Source organism: Eucalyptus grandis, chromosome 7 (assembly GCF_016545825.1).
Source record: "Eucalyptus grandis isolate ANBG69807.140 chromosome 7, ASM1654582v1, whole genome shotgun sequence".
Lineage (NCBI taxonomy): Eukaryota > Viridiplantae > Streptophyta > Magnoliopsida > Myrtales > Myrtaceae > Eucalyptus > Eucalyptus grandis.
The window spans coordinates 44109064-44130613 of record NC_052618.1 but is presented as its reverse complement, the minus strand read 5'-3'; positions in this window follow the sequence as shown (position 1 = coordinate 44130613).

Genomic DNA, 21550 nt, shown 5'->3' with positions numbered 1-21550 from the left:
AATTTTTTTTAGATGTGTTTTTTATAGGAATTGAATTGGTATAATGATGATGAAGAAGAATAAATTTAAAGATACAAAAGGCTATAAATTATTGAAATTAAAAGAATTGGTATAATGATGATGAAGAAGAATAAATTTGAAAGATACAAAAGGCGGGTATATGTATTTTGATGATGGATGATTAGTTTGCATCGCCTAATCGTAACCGCCCTTTAGCAGTTATTATGTTAAGTATAGTCATAACTACACCTCCGAAATCTAAGTCTCCTATTTGTTCACCAATCTTGTCCATAAATGGTTTAGCGAAATTCAACCCTCTAATCAACATTTTCACTCCATCTCCTTTCTTTTTCCCGGTGTCCAACACTTGGCGAAATTAATTGACAACATCGACATCACAAATCGATTTTCTCATCGAAACGAGATGTTTGTCAACCTCTCGCCATTGTACATCGATAGCTATATTTCATAGTCAACGATAATCATCGTCCATAGTTATCGATAAGTTCCTTCTGTAATTTTCAATGACGGCATTATTGTCTGTAACTCACACATCCTGTCGATATCGATTTCATTTCCAAATTCTTTTTGACCAAATCGACTTTGTGTTGATTATAAAGAGAGACTTCGTGGTGTCAACAATTGCGTCCAAGTGGAACCCCGTGAGCTGTGAAAGCGAAAAGAGAACATGAAAAGCAAAACGATAAAGGAGCATACGGTGAAAGAAAAGGAGTGAAGATCGAACAAGTGCCATTCGACTCTAGAAGAGCTCAATTGTGACCTTGGCGACTTTTGTCACGTGAGAGAGAGAGAGAGAGAGAGAGAGCAATCGCCATAGAATGTCAACCACGTCAACTTTTAGACCTATTTGTGACCCCATACAACATCATGCTGCCTCGCACTAATTTCACTAGTTCAATTCCCCTACAAAGATTCCAATTCCGCTCCGAACTTCTTCTTCTTTTTGTCTAATGAAAGGGCTCTAATTTTTACTCAGGACCCAAATCTCGCTCTCATCATGTGAACTCCATTGACACCGATGAATATCTCACATGTCATTCTTTGCCGTCTTTAGTCGTTTCTTTGTTTTTTCATTCTTTCTTTCTTTTTTTCCTTTTGCCTTTTTCATTGCCACAGCCATGGCCGCTCAATCTCATTCTCATAGACGCCATGGCCACTTGAGCTTGTTTTTCAAGCCGTGAAGCTTGAGGTTCGCAAATCTCAAGTGGTCATTGGCGCATCATGGTCACCGCGACCTTTAAGCTTGAATAGCCATGGTAGCCTCAAGATTCATGGCTCGAAAATAACTCATGGCCATGGTGGCCACAAGATTTGTGGCCCAAAGCTGTAGCGGCCATGGCCCTTGCTAGCCGAAGCTCAAGCTAACATGGTGGCATAGAGGTCGCAGCTCGAAAAGGTCTCTTGAGATTTGAGTTTGGCATATGTTGAGAACTTGAGTTTTTGTTTCATGGGTTCCAAATTGTGCAGTGTTTTGATCTGTTAAGGGCGCTCTTCTCGGCGAGGCACTTCTTTAGGGTCAAATTGAGAATGAAGATGATGAAAGAAAAGGAGGGAAAGGTAAACATGGAGAAAACTACAGATGGTATGAAGTGACACATAAAAGAAAAAGACATGTACACTGAAATGATATTTCAGATCTTTAAAGATATCATTGGACCAAAATTCGATAAGAAACGAATCTAAGTACTAACTAAAAATTAATTCTTGTTTATAAGGAAAAATATTCAAGTCAAAATTGATGTTTTTTCAATAAAATCTGGTATTTATAAAGGGTAATACGACCTCATGTAATGTGATAGATGACCCAAATGTCACTCATTAAAAATGTTATTCCTTTGAACTAAAATTAAATATCGGGCGAGAAAAGGATGCCTATACAAGCCACGGAGAATCAAGCAATCTCCCCCTCCACTTTTGTTGTGAAGACTCAGATTTTTTAAATATCGTACTTAACTTACTAGAGAAAGGACATTCCATCCTCCCTCTCTTGATAGACAGTCCTTGTTACAAAATGGTGGTATTACATATGATATATTCCATGCCCTAAGATGCACCCTTGTGGATGCATACATAAGGATCTTCAACCTGGAAAAGGACCGAGAGAACTCGTCTCGGTGCCATGAATACATCACCAGATGATGGAAACAGCCTTGAAGACGTCCGAGCCGCCCATAGTGAAGGGAAAAGTGTCATGAGTATGCACTGTTACTGCGTGCCTACGTGTATGTGCGCGCGTCGATGCGAAGACAGATGCGTTATAATGCGCATGGTTGATGAACACTATTAGTCTTGGTACTATTAATACATAAGATGAACAGTTCACGCCCATGTCCTGACCCAACATTGTAGTGCGGGCCTCGCGACATTTCATCCATAGGAAGGAACGTGATGGGACTTTGAAGCGCTGTTCGAGCATAAACGCCCTTAGTCGCTCTTGATAGAATAGCATATGTGCCGGACGTACAGTTGAGATGTGTAGAACCCCACAGATCCACATGTGAGGAATACGCAATGGCAGATCCAAGCCATATGCCCTAAGAAGAAAGAGAGCTATAAGAAGTTGGGGTGAGCATGATTTTAGAATAGGACTAGAAACTCGAGAATCGGATATGTGAAAACCGGTTTAACAACGGTTGTCAACGGTTGTCAACGGTTGTCTAGCCAGCTTTTACACAGCAAGATAATGCAACATTTTTATGGGTTCCTAAGCTAACCTCCGTACAACATCAGTTTGTCGTCCACGATTAACGTTAATGGGCCTCAAGACTTAATAAGGGCCTTGACATTCCATGATGCTACAGGCACTGGGAATTTTACGACTAGGACCCTAGAATGATAACCTGGTTCAAATATCACGATCGTGGTTAGAATTTGCACGTTTGTTAAGCGAGCATCACATCGCGGTCGATATGACAGGATCGAAATTAGACAGAAAGTGTAGATTCTACAGAGCTGGCCAGCAGTATCAGACGTTTTTTCCCAGCTACAAAAGTGGCTTCAAGCATGTTTCCATTACTGTTGACTGCGCATCCTCAACCTTCCTAAAGAGAATGTAGATGGTCTGATAAGACAGCTTGAGACTCACCCTGGCTCCTTTTCCCAGCTATTCCCCCAAGAACAAGCGACGGTAATGCAACGCAAGCTCCACCATGGCAGCTCTTTATCGCTTGTGCTTCCTTGAGCTAGATCATGACGGCTATAGTCCTTTCAGACTTCCTCAATGCAAGCAACGTTCCAAGATGAACCCCCGCAGCCTGCCATTGAACTCCGCTGCAAAACCTCTACAAGCCGGCGGCTAGCAAGATCTTGCCTTTTTTTTAATTTTTATTTAGGATGCATTTCGCAAAAAAAGAGTGATTTGGAAAATATTTTTCGAAATATAATCACTTATGTTGCTTACAAAAATAAACGGATAGACTAATTTTTCATCCCTCACAAAAATTGTTATGCATAGATTGTCACCCGTGATGAAAAGATTTTGCATTTACTAATTTTTCTAAACAATATAAGTAATCATTTTTGAAAAATGTTTTTAATTATTATAACTCATTTTTTGTTAAACAAACGCCCTTAATGTTAAGCTTTTTATTTACATTTTTTCATTCTTATCCTTTTTCTTTTATCCTCTTTTTTCCTTCTTTTTTTTTAAAATTTTTATCATTCTTTCATTTTAAATTTTTTTTAAAGTTTTTCAAACATGGCGGTTAGTGGGCATCACATCAATACCACGTGTCCTAAGAAAGTAATTGGGAAAAACCACACACACATTTTCCGTTAACAAAATTAAATAGAATTAATGAAATGATTCAAATGCACAAATTTAATAAATTTTAGTTTAAAATCTTACGACCCTATTACACCATTTGGATAAGTTTTAGGGCTTTAAATTATTTATTTGTAAGTCAGTTCGAAAATTATTTGCTTGGTACAAGGAAAAAAAATTGGTATCGGAGTCGCTTTGGGTTAGGATTGAAATTTTTGCGAAACCGAGCTAGTCCCGTTACCGGGAAAAGCCCACGGCTTTGCGATTTTCGAGAGCGGCCTCAGGAAATCGATGACGATTAGTCTTCGTGCTAAGCGTGGCGATCGTTATTAGTAAACGATCCATTACACCGTCCCGTCAGAATGGGACAAAGGACAAAGTCATGCGGACACGAACGATCACGCCGCCCTTGGTCGTAATGATGAATCGACCTCTTGATGCCCGGGGCAAAGATCTCGCGTGGGCGGAAAAAGGCCGAGACGCTAGAGTCCCATCAGTACGTCCGGTGCATGTCTCGTCTTTTCCAACTATGCACGTGCAAAGTAAGGTTTTCGACGATGATAATTGCGGCTCGTGTTCATCGCGTCCCCCACTTCCGGGCCGCCTTTCGCCTGGTATTCAATGCGTTTCCGATCGTCATCAAGCCGATGTAGATGAAATGAAAAGACCTTCCTTTGCGCCAGCTAGCACCTGAGTAAAAAGTCCTTGAACTGCATCGTCAAGAGCTCGTGCAAACCTCAGCATCCCTGAAAGTAAACCACCTAGAGGATAGAGCTAGGCATAGGGTTGAAAAAAATGTACCATGTCAAATTGGGGATTGAAGCGTATAGGCACCAACACGTTAAATTAAAAAATACACTTCCAACAGCCCATCGATAGTTATATCTTTTGGACAGACAAGGCGACCCTCAATTGGTGTCGGAAGACACCTGCTTCTAGCTGAGGAAACTTGAAACCTCCAAGGATCATAAGAGTAGTAGCGATGGGATCTCGCGGCTAGTACTCCATGTCTATGTGCTCCGTCCCTATCTTGTACTTGTGTTAATTCAATCTCCTACCTTTCAATTATGTTGTTTGGATCTTAAATATTTTCAAATTTTATCAATTGAATCAATCTAATTAATTTTAGTCGAAGATTGCTAATGTGGACACCATAGTGCCACATAAAATAATTAGCGTTGATGTGGATAATTTTTTTTTTTAAATTTTAATTCTTTATTTAATTTCTTTTATTATTTCCTTTTCTTTCTTTATTTTCCTTTTTTTTTTTTACCAAGTCCAGCAAGAGTCTGCTGGCCCTCACCAACCTTGAAACATATATATAAAGGAAAATAATAAAAATAAAAGAAAAATAATAAAAATTCAGAGAATTTTTTTTAAAAAAAATTTATAAAAATTGTCAACGTTGGCATTGACCGTACTACGTGTGACGATTATTGTTAACATCAGCAATTTTCAACTAAAATTGGCTAATTGAATTTAATTGGCAAAACTTGAAAATGTTTAAAACTCAATTGGAGCAATCGAAATATTTAAAACCAAATTGACACAAGTGCAATAAAATTTTTATTTTTTAGGTAATTTTCTCATCTCAACTCCTAAAACACAACAAGGTCCTCAAGAAATGTGGTTCTACGAATCGGGACAATCTAACCGTCTGTTCAGCTACAGCAGGCAACGAAGAAGATGCTAAATGAAGCTACGGAGAAATCGTTCGACTTTCGTTCAAAGAGAAAATGGGGACGAACCGAATTATGACGTCAACATGCTACAATCTACTATAAGCTTCACGCTCTTAGTTTTACGTCGTTGACTTCCGTGGCTTACGCAATGGATCAAGTTGTAATTCTTTTTACCACACGCTTTCATAAGCGTTGTTTTCGTGACATCTGACTAGTCTTTTATCCCTACCAACTCGTGCATTGCGTCGTAATTTAGAACGGAGCTTTGGAAGCAGGGATTGGTCGCTCAACTTCAGGTCGATCTTTCATGCAGGTGCTGCATCTACTACTTAGCATTACACGCGCAAGCGTCACTATCTCCCAGCTGGGATCGTTGACATCCATGCCTTTTTTTTGGTCCCTTTCGTTTATCATGGCGATAGCATCATTACATCGAGTGGCGACCCTTTTGCCATCTTTGTTCTATCTGACGAGCAGTTGAATTTATCAACTCACAGAATACGTTCTCGAGTTAGAATAGTGCTTTTTGGAGTAGGGATTGCCCGCTTAGCTTCAAGATATAGTAGAGCTACTAGTCACATGCTACATTTACTATGTAGCATGCGCGCAGAAGTTTCGCTCTCTTAGTGTGGGTAGTTGACTCCCTTGATTTTTGCCCTTTAATTTTTTCCTGGTGACGGCTGTTAGGAACGCGAATCTTTAAAGAGGTAAAACAGAGAAGAAGACAAGCGACTTTTTATGCGAACACCCTTTCAAAATGTTTTCAAAATCAGAGGAGAAAAACTTGGTGCCGCACTAAGCAATCTTTTCACTATTAATATCAATATCAAAGGTACAAGTTTCAAAGTTACATTTATAAAAGATATTGGCCAAATATATAGCAGGAGTCTAGATCATACATAGTTACAATGTAAATTATATATATGTCATTAATAGTAAGAAGCTCTAAGTTTTGATATTATTTTGTTATATCAGACTTCACAACTCCATCAATTTCCTATTTGGAGGTTGATATTCAAAACAAAAATAATTTTTCATAGTCTTCACTTGTTTTTGTAACCCGAATTGTCTTAGTGTGACAGCCCTCTCATCATTAACCATGGAGGCCAACTAAGGCTACGTTTGGTTCGGTTTTGGGTGATCATTTAAACGTGCCATGTTAGGAGATGCAACCTCTTGTCCCCTCACTTACAGTATCATGGTTAACTAAATATCCATGATCATATCCCAATTTGCTGATCAAAATCCGTATTAGTCACAACATTTCTTCTTATATAATTGTGCAAATCCATTGTTATTATGACAATTGCACTTGCATTTCATATGGATAATTTGGCATATTAGTCAGAATCTTTCACTTCTTTTTTAATACACTAAATGCTCACTCAAGTTTTTAGTATAGCGAGAAATGGACACGGTTGAACACTTTTCGATAACCTATAGGTACAAGACCTTGGCGAAACTCTAGCAAATGAAGCAATTGAAGTGAAGCCAAATCAAGACGAATCAACAAAGCATAAATCAAGGTGACATGGTCAAAAACTCCATGCTCACCACAAAGTTGTCCAAAAAAATTGACCATCAAATTACAAGTGACCAACAAATCAAATCGACCATGTGGTTCTTCATGTAAAAGTAGATTGAAGACATCGCTCCATTAGATGGAAACCACATATTGAAAAAATGCTCAACAAGCAAAGTAGATATTGAAATCAATCCAAACTAAGAGAGTACGAACCAGCATACCAAGTAATTGTAAAAACCACAAATCAAAGTGACATCACGACATCGAGAACGAAAATTGCCAATGTAGCTAAAAAATAAGTTAGATTAGCAATTATCAACACAAATTCTATAGAGAACTCAACGCAAATAGAGAAATCTTACTAGGGAAGAGAGGCGAGCACGAAGGCGGGCATGAGGAAGGGAGCTCGAGGGCAAGAGAGCTCGACAGCAAGAAGACCGCAAAAGAAGCGTCTCGAGGGCAATAGAGGAGTCCAAGGAAAGCGGCATCTCAAGCCAATCCAATTTGGAATTGTTGAATGGTTTAGTAATGAAAAGGAAGAGACTTCTTCTTTTTTCTTTTTCTTTCTATTTTGATAATACATCCTTGTGCTATTGACGATTCCTTCAACTCTAAGCCATCATAGAAACCTTTGACCGAGACAAACGATCGATTTATTATAATAAATATCCCTGATTAGGACACTGTTTTTGGGATATTGACTGCTAGTGTATCCTTTGTATAGATGCTCCAGACGATGAGGACGATAGACCATCTAGAAGGAAAAAATGGTCCAAGTGAGATTAACTTTATCAAAGGTACCTGGTAGGAGACCCATGGTTGGACCTTTTGGTGAGGAGTGGAGAGGATACCGATTTATTGTTTGATATGGTCCACCCTGAGCACAAACTCCTCCTCCTCTTGAGCTATGATCACCACTTTTCCACCACCATCATCTCCTAGAAAAAAGCCCCCTTCATAAAATTGGAAAATGGATCTTGTGACTCCCAATTTTCAAAAATTGAAATCGGGAACCAAACCTATCCAAATTTGTGTTGTTGGAAAAGTCAAATTTAATTAATTTAAGGCTTCGTTCGTTTGGCAGAAAATGTGGCGTTTCTAGAAATATTTTTCAGGAAAGTCATTTTCTAGGAAAATGTAATTATTTTCCGGTGTTCGGATGAAATCTGAAAATGAAATGGAAAATATTTTCACTTTGTTCAGTAAGAAAAATATTTTCCTTCATATGCTCTTTTCATTTATTTTATTTTTAAAATGAATTTTTCATATCTTTTAAAATTGATTTTTAATTATTTTTAATTTTTTTTTTATTTTTTTCATTTTTCCTTTTCTTTTCTTTTTTTCCATCTCCTTCTTTCTTGACCGATCACCGGCCACAATGATGGCCCGCGACCGGCCACCGGCGAGCCTCGAGCTCGGCTGATGAGCGCGAGGCTTGCTTTGCTCCCAGTTGGCGAGCACGAGTGTCAAGCTCGAGGCTCGCCGGATCAGCAAGTACAAGCTTGAGATCAACGGGCTCAAGGTTCGCTTGGCAATGATTGACAACTAGCCAAAAAGAAGAAGATGGGAAACAAAGAAAAGAAAAGAAAAAAGGAAATTAAAATAATTCGAATTAAAAAAGAAAATTAAGAAATAATTCAAATAAAAAAAAGAATAAGAAGAAAAGGGAGGAGGAAGTGAGGATTTGTAAAGTGTGAGATAAAAGAGATCAAGGGAGAAAAATATTTTCCACTTTTCAAAAATGGAAAACATTTTCTTTTAATTTAGAAGACTTTTTTCATTTCATTGAAAACATTTTCCCCAAGATAGTTATTTCCGTAAACGAACGCCGGAAAATCTGAAAAACATTTATTTTCCTGGAAATTATTTTCCGCGAAACGAACGAAACCTAAAAGTTGCATCATTTCGTTATAAAGCATATGTTGGTCAAGTGATTATGTGCAAAATCATATTTATTCCAAAAGAAGTTCAAAATTGGTTCCTGTATATTGAACCGATCATAGATTCTTGGCTCTAGTTTCTTGAAATCATCAATCGGTTTAGTTTGCCGGTTGAACTAAACTTGCTGTCCATCCCTAGTGACTGCCATGTTGGTAATTTTTATGGAAAAATTGAGGGCAGTCAAATCATATTGATCATAAAAACCACAAAAATACAACATATTCAGCAATGGAAGTCTAAATTTGTCAGATCTAACTAAAAGTTACGATAATTTTTTGTTTTTGCTAAGCAAATTATATTAAAGTTTACTAAGGATCGTACATTTTCCACTCTTCTTTTAATTTAGACACCATTTTTTGTGTTTTGGTAATGCTATCCATTAAGTGGCTCACCACTTTCGTTACGTCTCCATAAAAGTGGTACATTTTTCTGTTTGGTCAAATGTAAGGTAACTCTTTTTTTCCTTTTATTTTTTTGGGGGGTGAGGGGGGCACTTTCCTTCTTCGTCTTACTTCTTTCTGTGGCACGCAATTTTCTTCCGGGTTCCACATTCAACACAACTCTTTTGCAATTCAAGCAATTTTCACGACCCGGGACGTCGTACTGCTTCTTTGAATTTTAACGCTACAATGCCATAAAATCCCAGGGTTTTTTTTTTTTTTTTTTTTGGTCAGAAATAAAATCCCAGAGTTGGCTGACATTCATACAAATAAAAATGGATGCACAAAGGCAAGATAAACAAGAAACATACACCAACAACCCCAACAAGTTCCAGAAAAGATCATCCTTCATGTCATCATCGGTGGCGAGCCAACTGGCTCAGGCTGTCAATTACCAACAAAGCAGGAGTGAGTGAAATAATGGGTTAAACAAGTATAAATGATGAATCCTAACAAACACACGATTAGGAAATGGTTGTTCAGAAACTAGCTTGAAATTTAACTCTACACACAACTAGAGTTTACAGCTCAACAATTGCAACATAAATGAAAGAACAATGCATCATTATAGACATGTGTTCCAAGAAATTAATATGATTTTTATTTCAACACTTGGACATCGCATTGAAAATTGCAATAAAATAAAATCACTAATTTGAATTTCACTTAACATTCATCTAGAAGCACACAACCCACCTATTGCCCCAGACTTTTATGCCAGCACATAGTGGGGACGCCTATTCTTTCTCTACACTCTCATGTGTGTGAGAACAGGAGAGAAAAATCTAGAAAAGGGAAGAGAAAGGGAGAGAGTGGGTGGTTGGCCGTGCTTTTTAATATTACTTTTTATTGTGTGCGACGATAAAAGCCCGTTTGGTTTGGTTTTAGGGAAATGCACTTGGACAATACCTTTGAAATAAAGAGGTTTTCCGAAATGTTACACTGTTTGATAAATTATAATCTCAAATAGCATTGAAAAGTAATTTTAGCATAAATACCGTTTGGCAAAACTTACATTGGTAATGGGGTTTTGCTATTTTTTTTAAAGTATGAAAATCAAATTCGGTGGCCGATTAACCGCTGGCCAACTGTTGGACAGCCAAATCTAGCTGCTTGAGGTCGTACGCCACCTGGGGACGCGACCTCAAGCAATGCCATCGTCTAAGGTCACAGAGGCCAGATCTGGCCTACGGACCGCCAGATTTGGTGGCATGAGGTTGCATGGACCCAAGCGGCGTTGCCTGGTTCGGGCGCGCCAGTCGACGCCGCCTGGGTCGCGGGTCGCACCACCCCAGGCGATTGTCACAGGGGACGTGCAACTCCTAAGCAGTGATAGCGGCTGCTGGAGAAGCCCGACTCTTAGGCGAGGAAGACGAAAATTAATGCGGAAGAAGATTAATAATTACATGAATGAACAGTGAATTTGCATTTTCAAAATGCCGAATACTCAAAGGATTTGGACCTGCATTGAGTTTTTAGTATTCCCAATGCTAATATTTGACTAATGAGCTTTTAAAAATATTTGTCAAAAGCAAAATATATTTTCCAATGGGCTTTGGAGGCCCAAAATCTCTTAAGAAAGCTGAATCAAATGGGGCCAAAAAGGGACTCATTAGGGAGGTCAATGGTAAGCTGGATGCCGATGCTTCTTGGTATTACCTTTTACATCCAAGAAGAGGGTGCGTCAGCGATGAAAGGGGCTCGTTAGGGATGTCAACTGTGAACACAACGCCGATGCCAGCAAAAAATGGGGAGGATGGCAACGTTGGCGTCACAGATATCGGCCTCCTTAAGGCCTTGCGACTTGAGGAAGAAAAAAAATGGCCCGAATGAGAGAAAACACAGCGACCGAAACGATGCTACAAGACCCGAGAAATGAGACGTCAAAGGCGTGGAAATGAGAAGAAAAATAAAAAGGGTCGGGAACCATTTTTGGAGAATCGTAATAAAAGTGTCGGCCGGCCAGCGTCTTCCATTGTCCCTCCCCTCTCTCTCTCTCTCTTTCTCTCTCTCCAATCGAAGTGTTTTTTTTTTTTTCTTTTTGTCTCAGCCAAACTGCTGACGTCGGCTGAAAATCTTTTTTGTCCTTGTCTCGTGACTTGGCAATCTCTCACCCCAGCCACGCTTAACACAATAATGCCTTTTTTCCCCCCTTAATAAATAACTCAGCATAAAAGATGATATGACAACCTGCGAAGAGTCCTGGTTTGACTAAAGTATCAACGAGCGACAGCGACCGCTCCACTCACGCCCCGCCACGTGCGCGATCGCAGGTAATCAGCCCGGGTTGCAGAAATTAGACTAAATTTTCTATGTCTTGTCCCATGCTAGGCGAAGATTGTTTAACTCGCAATAATTTTACCAAAATCCTGAATCGATCTAGGCTCGATCCCGAATCTATCTCCGCACCGTGCAAGTGGACGTCTTGATTTTTTTTTAACGATGGCCATTTGTAATTTTCTAAAGATCGCGAGATATTTAATTGCCCGTGATTTTATATTTTGATAATCATTATTTCAAGAGGTGCCTTCCTCGTTATAGAGAAAAAAGTCGGATTTATGAGGGTGCAACATTCTGGACAAGAGATGATAAAAGTTAGAAGTAGAAGGACTGGCCTAATTTCTTAATCTCAGTTTTGCCCCCTACCTCTTTTTGTTTGAAAAAGAAAATCTCAAACTTTCATTTGAACCCTTAATCCGCCCACATGTCCAAAAATCACCATTAATTTCTTCAAGACTTTCGATATCGGGATTAATTAAGGTTCATTATTGTAATCATACGTTATTATCAATGCTTCCACTTTTATATGGAGCAACAACAGCCTCTCAATTCCGATAATCTTGAAGAAATCAAGGATGATCTTTTGACGTGTTGGCAGATTTAGGACTAAAATGAAAATTAGGGGATTTTCTTTTAGACAGACCAAAAAATATATATATTCTACTACTGACAAAAAAGAAAATTAAATAAATTCAACTAAATCGATTTTTTCCTTCTCACTTAAATGTGCAAAATACATATGTGCTTGCGTGCATGTGCATAAGTCCAAGATAAAGAACAGAGATAAGAACTAACTATAATAAAATATTTTTTCATAGTGAAAAGACCTAACTTTACAAACCTATCTTTACATGAATGAAAAATATTCGATTAGTGAAAGAGAGAGAGAGAGAGAGTTGCCGTACATAGCACGTCTTCTACACTAACTTCGATTTTGGCCACCTGATGATGATATTATTTATTTTACTTTATCTCTCTCTCTCTTTTATTTATTTATCTGTCCATACTCCTCTTGTGCTCATCTGTCTTCCATTTCATGAGGAACGTGACATGGCGCCGGAGGCGTTCAGAGCTAGTGACTTGCTCGCCAATCTCGACCTTTTGAATTATCAACTGCGCTTGATAAAGTTGACAATTCGAACTTGTTATTTGCAAGCGTTGCTTGACCTTGACATTCCTTGACCCTTGCTAGCCTCTAGGATGACATTTGAGAAGGATGGTTAAGCTCAATGGGGTTCTCCTACCAGAGGAGACCCCGCGGAACATAAATAAGACAACTTCGATGGTTTTTGAGAAGATTTATGCATCAATATGATATTTGAAAGCCAGGTGTTTTGGATGTGTTTTCTCAAATATAATCGTATGTGAATGCACATCATGGTACTAAACTGACAAACACGTAGAAAATGGGTCATGATTTTATAGTAAATCAAGTGGAAATTAAATATAAAAAAGCGATGAACACCTAATGCACAGCACATTAACTAAATTTACTTTCCTAAACCACATACTCAATAACTTTTTAAAAAAAAAAGTTCATAGACATTATAACTCATTATGAAGAGGATATGATCAGGAGATAATATGAGTTACAAAATTAATTCTCCTTCGGTTGAAAATAATTGATGGAAAATACATTTTAAACTAATTAGAGTCCATGTATGACCAAAAAGAAAAAACTATTTAGAGTCCATGTGTCCAGCTTCTAAATTATTTTATAGAAAAGAGTTTGTAATAATGTATTTTATATAGGTAAATCATACCTAAGGCCCACAAGCAGGAGGGGAAAAGGATTCAAGTCAAACTAGAAAGTTTGACTAAACCCCCATTAAAGGAGGGGCGTTTCGATTACAGAAGGGCGCACGCAACTCGAGGGGCGTCTCCCTGTCAAAAGCAAAAGTGTAAAGTTTCGAAAACACACCAAGTAGATTTTTTTAATTTAAAGGAGCCGTGCTTTTTTTTTTTATGCATTTTCTAGAAAAGTACTTTTGGACCGCCGGAAAAAGATGGATACGTTATAAATTATGATCATTTGTACAGAAAAATATGTCATATTCAATGTGCACGACGATACGATAAGAGTACCAGCTCGTGTCCACATATTGTGATTGAGCCCTATTTTATTCATTCGCTGGGAAGTGACATACTTTCCACCAATTATGTTATTGTGCATGGTGTTAAGAGGTTTGGCGGTCTTAAATATTTTTTACCTTGGGTCTTACATTGGAGCCACAAACTATCGAGTTTAGACTCATTGGCAAGTCAACAATCTCCTTCTTACACCTTTTTCAGCTTAAAAATTAACTTAAATTGTGAGATTTTTCGTCACGGTTATAGACTGATCACAAGTTAATTTTACTATCGATGTGAGATAATTTTCAAGATATAAATGTATTAAGTTCGTACTGATCCATGTGCCCTTTGGAATTTGGATGTTTTCCCTAATTGCGTACGAACGGAGTCGATCCGCATGGGAAATCGACCAGCCCATTCATCGGCGGCCTTGATGGGCCAGGAGTCAACGTCAAGGAGGGCCACGGCTGACGTACCGAGCTTGAATGGTCGAGGCGGCGCTCTTGGACCTTATCATCAATCGCCACTACAACCTCACTTACGTATCATCCCAATATCCATTATTTATCATCCTAAATCTTTCCCCAACATGTCTTTCTTCTCCTTTTTGTTTTTTATTTTTTGTTTTGTTTTTTTCCCATTATAAGCACTGGCGAGTTGCAAAATTAAAAGACCCAATCTTTTTCTTCACCCACAATATCGGAAAGCAAGGCCCAATTAAGTTGCTTCTTTTTTGGAAACGAAATCTCGACGTCAAATCGATTGCTGGCGATTATACTTCTCGATAATTGTTTTTATTATCTTGACATCATGCCCTCTTTCGATTCTCTTTTGGCATGAATTATCTATGGCAAGCTTTTTTGAGGGGAGTTTGATTTTTTGGTCTTGACGTAGAGAGTCCGTCTGTAAGTGCTTCGAACAGCTTTGATGAATAATTTCTAATGCGGAAATATTTGAATTTCCCAAAAATGCTTAATTTACAGCATAAATTTACTACAATTTGCGCGCACACACACACACACATATATATATGTATATATTTAGGGTTAATACCACAAAAAATATTGAATTATTATACTTTGATCACAAAAAACTCCAAATTATATATCTATGACAATTTTACTTTTCACTAGTTTTCGTTAAAATTTTCCATTAAATTGCTAAGTTTGATGATGGGTGACAGTAAATTTTTCCATTATATTAGTTTAGTGTTTTACCTTTTGTATATCATGAGTATACCAATTTGCAATTTCTTGATATAAAAATTAATAAAAGGTAAATTTAAAAAAAAAATGGTTCAATTTGGGATTTTAAATTCGTGACAATTGTATCGGTTTGAGATTTTTCGGAAAATATTAACTCATATATATTCACTTGATCGTTCGAAATAATGGTTTAGGAGGATAATAATAATAATAACAACAACAAGGGAGGGAAAAAAACTGGAGGAAATTAAGGAGAAAATCACCGGAAGTTATCAAATTGAGAAGTTATCCAGCGCAATCACTTTCATTGATGGATCATGACAGTTGAATTTTTTTTTTTTTTTTTGGACAATCATGACAGTTGAATTTAAATCCCCCGAGATCCGACATCCAAGCTATTTTCACCGCCCAGCTCTTTAGCGCCACGCAAGCAGAAGAAAAGGAAGCCCCTGCCGGAGAGAGCCCCGTCGGCGAGGAGGAGGAGGAGGAGGAATCGCCGCCGCCGCCTGTCGCTGTCCCCCCCCGCCCTCGCTTTCTCCTTTTGTTTATAATTCTCGCCTTCCCTCGTGGTCGCGCGGCCGTGTTATATATTCCCGAGATTCTCACTCCCCACGGCACTCGCCCGCCCGCCTCCATCGCCAGCGAGTCCCGCGTCCGTTCTCCGTATCGATCGCATCGCATCTCTCTCGATGGCTGCTCTCCCGGAGGTGGAGGGGAGGAGCTGCTCCCCTTCCGGATACTGGCCGAGGCGGCCGACGGCGGGGGCGGCGGCTCCTCCAACCCGACTGACGCCATCATCTTCGTCGGCATCTGCCTCGTGCTCGGGATCGCCTGCCGGCACCTCTTCCGCGGCACGCGCGTGCCTTACACTGTCGCCCTCCTCGTCCTCGGCATTGCTCTCAGATCCATAGGTTCGATTTCGTCCCCCCCCAATCGGAGCTCGTTCTTCGGTTCGGCGGGGGATTGTTCTGTTTTTTGTTTTTTTGGACTGGCGTAGGGGATCGTAGCGACGCTAGGCGGCGGCTTTGCGGGGGAAGAGAAAAAGAAAAAAAGTCAACGCTGTGCCAAGTGTGTTGCCACGCTAGTTTCCGAACATCCATTTCCTAATTGTGCATTTGATAGGATTCATCGTTTATACTTGTTTAACCCATTCTTTCACTCACTCCTACTTTGTTGGCGATTGACAGCCGGAGGCAGTCAGCCCGCTACCAATGATGAAAGAACAATGCATCATTATAGACATGTGTTCCAAGAAATTAATATGTGAAAGCACAATTTTTATTTCAACATTCGGACATCACATTGAAAGTTGCAATCGAATAAAATCACTAATTTGAATTTCATTTAACATTTATCTAAAAGCACACAGCTCACCTATTGCCCAAGACTTTTATGCCAGCACATGGTGGGGACACCTATTCTTTCTCTACAACACTCATACGTGTGAGAAGAGGAGAGGAAAATCTAGAAAGGGGAAGAGAAAAAAAGGAGAGAATGGGTGGTTGGCACTTGGCCGGGCTTTTTAATATTACTTTTTACTGCGTGCGATGATAAAAAGGGGCTCATCACCTTTCACATGCAAGAAGGAAGAGGCTGTGTCAGCGATGAAAGGGGCTCGTTAGGGATGTCAACTGTGAACCCAATGCCGATGCCAGCAAAAATGGGGAGGGTGGCAAAGTTGGCGTCACAGATATTTGCCTCCTTAAGGCCTTGCGACTTGATGAGAAAAAAAAATGGCCCGGATGAGAGAAAACACGACGACAGGAACGATGCTATAAGACCCTAGAAACGAGACGTCAAAGGCATGGAAATAAGAAGGAAAAGAAGAAGAAAAAAATTAGAAAGGGTCAGGAACCATTTTTGGGGAATCCGGAATCGTAATAAAAGCGTCGGCCACACGAATGATGGTATGGTCGCGACGCAAAAATAGGGAGCGTTTAAGACTCTTTTAAGTCAAGGGAGGAGCAGAAAATGCCCGCCCCGCGTTTTCCAGTGTCCTTTCCCCCCTCGCTTCCTCTCTTCAATCGAAACATTGAACTTGTGGTTGAATAATTGAAAAATGAGATTACTCAGGAATACACATCGAATGCTAAGATTACGCATTGAATTTCTGGTAGTAGATCCATAATCAAAAAAGTATTTGTGATTGTTCCACCGGGAAGAAATGAAACAAAAGATACGGTAGAGCTAGGACAGTTATTGTATGAGGTCTAAATGCGAGTCCCGATTCGTTTCGCGGAAAATATCTTGTTTCGGAAAACATTTTTTGGAAGTCATTTTCCAGGAAAATGACTTTATTTTTTGTGTTTAAAACCTAAACTTTTAAGTGAAAAATATTTTTCACCATTCGTTAGCTAATTTAATTATTTGAGGAAAATTATCAAAAATTGAATTTTATTATTTTTAATTGACCAAAAAATTAGTTTTATTTTTTATATTTTAAAATGAATTTTTAATTATTTATATTTTTGAAAAATCAAATTTTTATTATTTTATTATTTTTCTTTCTTCCTTTTTATTTTCCTTCCTCCTTCCTCCTCCTTCTACCTCCTCCTTCCTCCTTCCTCCTCCGCCGGCAATTCTCAATCCACGACAAATCGGCCGGCTCGCGGTGGCGGCGACGTTGACAGCGAAGACTTCCTCGCATTGATCGGCGGCGGTCGTCGCAAGGGCGCTTTTCGTTTTCCCCTAATTGCCGTTTCCCTCCCTCCCTTTCTTCCTCCGTCCGACCTCGGGGGTTGACTCGGGGGATCGGCGATCAGGTCTGTCGGCGGGGAGTCGGTCAGTTTCCGCGTTGCGATGGTTAATCCTCCGTCTTCTGTGATGCACCTACCCCTCTCTTTCCCTCCCTCCTCTTCGCGTCAGAGCTCACGGTCGGCGGGCTCGCCCTGGATTGGGAGCCCAAGCTCGCCGCCCATCCGGCGAGCTCGCGGCTCGCCAGAGCCGGCGAACCTCTAGCGAGCTCGAGACGAGGCTGAGCCCCGCCCAACTCACTAGATTTGGCGAGGCCTGAGCTCCGTCCTAGGTCGGCGAGGCTCGGCTCGTCTCGTGGCCGCTAGATCAAGCTAGGCGGAGCCTTCGTGGCCTAGGCGCCGGCTCGGTCAAGGCTAAGGAAGACAGATGAAAATGAATGAAAGAAAAGAAAAAAAAAAAAAAAAAAAGAAATCATAAAAATAAAACAAAAATGTGTTAGTGAAAAGAAGAATAAGTTATGTAAAATGTTTTTCACTTTTGAAAAGTGGAAAACATTTTTCTCATCTTTGAAGGTTGTTTATTCTAATGATGAAAAATATTTTCCTTGAGTAGTTTATTTTTCATGAAATGAACACCGAAAAATTCAAAAAATATTTTTTTAAAAGTTATTTTTCGTGAAACAATCGACCTCAAGTGTTTCTTTCTTTTCTCTCGGCCAAACCGCTGACGTCGGCTGAAAATGTTTTTTGTCCTTGTCTTGTGGCTTGGCAATCTCTCACTCACCACGATTAATACAACAATGCCTTTTTCCCCCTTAAATAACTCGGTATAAAATATAGTCTGACAGCCTGCGAAGAGTCCTGGTTTGACCGAAGTATCACCGAGCGACAGCGACCGCTCCACTCACGCCCCGCCACGTGCGCGATCACGGGTAATCCAGCCCGGGTTGCGTACTGCCCACTGCCCACCGAGGCGAATCCGATCTGTCAGATCTCGCCGGTCCAGTATCGCCGTGATCAGCAGAAATTAGACTAAATTTTCTTTGTTTTGTCCCGTGCGAGGTCGCTCGATGATTGTTTAATTCGCGATAATTTAACCAAAATCCTAGATCGATCTAGGCTCAATCCCAAATCTATCTCTGTACCGCGCAAGTGGACATCTTGATTCCTTTTTTAACGATAGCCATTTATAATTTTCTAAAGATCGTGACATATTTAATTACTCGTGATTTTATATTTTAGTAGTTGTTGTTTGGAGAGATTCAGTGTACCTTTCATGTCAAATAGAAAAAGTCAGATTTATGTGGGCACAACATTTTGAATAGGAGTTTGTTTAAAGTCAATATAATCTTATCTTTTACTAAAAAAAAATTCTAGACACATGTCCCAAAAAGAGAAGCTCAAACTTTCATTTGAACCCTTAATCTGCCCACGTGTCCCAAAATCACCATTAATTTCTTCAAGACTTTCAATATTTGGATTAATTAGAGGTTCATTATCAATCATGCGTTATTATCAATCATTCCACTTTTATATGGAGCAACAATAGCCTCTCAATACCGATAATCTTGAAAAATCATGGATGATCTTTCAACGTGTAGAGGGACTAAAATGAAAATTAGGGGATTTTTTTTCAGACTGAAAAGAAGTTTGGGGTAGAATTGTGATAAATTTGAGGCAGAATTAAGGGTTTTTTTTAATTATTATAAAGGAATGACTCCTGTACGGACTATGAAAAGACCTTGTTTTTTTTTTCAATATCTAGTACGTCAAATCTGGTAAGTGACCAAATAGACTTACGGCGAGGGAAGGTGCACGTAGTAGCTGCCTGCTCTCCCAAGTATTCATGGCCCACGGACTTGATGGGCGTTAGGCGAGTTTTGACTTATTTCTTGTTTTGTTTTGTTTTATATAATGATTTCCTTGAATAAAAAACCACGAAAGGATCCAAACAGGAAAGGAAACTGAAAGAAGCATATATATATATATATATATATATAATGCCTTGTAGAAAGCAATAAAAAATATTAAATTAAGGCAGGGAGATCATAAAACATAAACATTCCATTTATTAAATACATCTACAAAAGAAAAAAAAATTGACAATGTAAGGAAAAAGGCAAAGCAAGCTCTAGTTATTTTTAAAATTGAAAATATTTAGCATTTATAATTTAGAAACGATAGAACCAAAATAACTTTTATGAGTCCACTCAAATAAATATATTTGACTACTGACCAAAAAAGAAAACTAAATAAATTCAACTAAATCGATTTTTTCCTTCTCACTTATATGTGCAAAATACAGATGTGCTTGCGTGCATGTGCATAAGTCCAACAATATAAAGAACAGAGATAGGAACTTACCATAATATTATTATTTTATAGTGAAAAGACCTAACTTACAAACCTATCTTTACATAAATGAAAACTATTCAATTAGCGAAAAAAAAGAAAAGAAAAAAAGGAGTAGCTGTGCGTAGCACGTGTTCTACACTAACTTTGATTTTGGCCACCCAATGATGATATTATTTATTTTACTTTATCTCTCTCTTTTTTTATTTATTTATCTGTCCATACTCCTCTTGCGTTCATCTGTCTTCCATTTCACGAGGAATGTGACACAGCGCTGGAGGCGTTCGGAGCTAGTGACTCGCTTGTCAATCCCGGCCTTTTGAATTTTGGATGGCATTTGAGAAAATTGACAATTTGAACTTGTCATTTGCAAGCATCGCTTGACCTTGACATTCCTTAATCATTGCTAGACTCTAGGGTAACATTTGAGAGGATGGTTAAGCACGGTGGGGTTCTCCTTCCCGCTTTTGTGCTCATAAAAACCAAACGGCACCTCGCGGAGCAGAAATAAGACAACTTCAATGGTTTTTTAGAAGATTTATGCATCAATATGATATTTGAAAGCCGGGTGTTTTGGATGCGTTTTCTTGAATATAATTGTATGTGAATGCACGTCATGGTACTAAACTGACAAACACATAAAAAATGGATCACGATTTTATTGTAAATCAAGTGGAAATTGAATAAAAAAAGTGATCAAAACTTGATGCACAACACATTAACTAAATTTACTTTCCTAAACCATATACTCAATAATTTAAAAAAAAAAAATTCATAGACATTATAACTCATTACGAAGAGGATATAATTGAGAGATAACAGGAGTTGCGAAATTAATTCTCCTTCGGTAGAAAATAATTGATGGAAAATACATTTTTAAATATTTAGAATTCATATATGACCAAAAAAAAAAAAACTACTTAGAGTCTATGTGTCCAGCTTCTAAATTATTTTTAGAAAAAAAGTTTGTAATAATGTATTTTATATAGGTAAATCATACTTAAGGCCCACAAGCAGGAGGGGAAATGGACTAAAGTCAACCTAGAAAGTTTGACTAAAGCCCCCATTAAAGGAGGGGAGTTTCGATTACAAAGGGGTGTTAGCAACTCGCGGGGCGTCTCCCGTGCCAAAAGCAAAAGTCTAAAGTTTCGATAACACATCAAGTAGATTTTTTTTTAATTAAAGTAGTGATGCTTTTTTTCTTTCCTTTTCTAAAAAAATACTTTTGGATTGTGGGAAAAAGATAGATACGGAAAAAGACCTTATATTCAATATGCACGGCGATACAATAAGACCAATAGCTCGTGTTCACATACTGTTCGCTAGGAAGTGGCATATTTTCCACCAATTGCACATGGTGTTGGAAGTTTGGTGGTCTTAAGTGTTTTTTACCTTGGTCCTTGGGTTGGAGCAACAACATGATTATCGAGTCTAAACTTGCTGGTCAGTTAACAATCCCTTCTTTACGTCTTTTTCAACTCAAATGTTAATTTAAATTATGAGTTTTTTCTCACACTTATAAACTAATTATCAGTTAATTTTACAATCGATAAGAGATAATCTCAACATTCATAT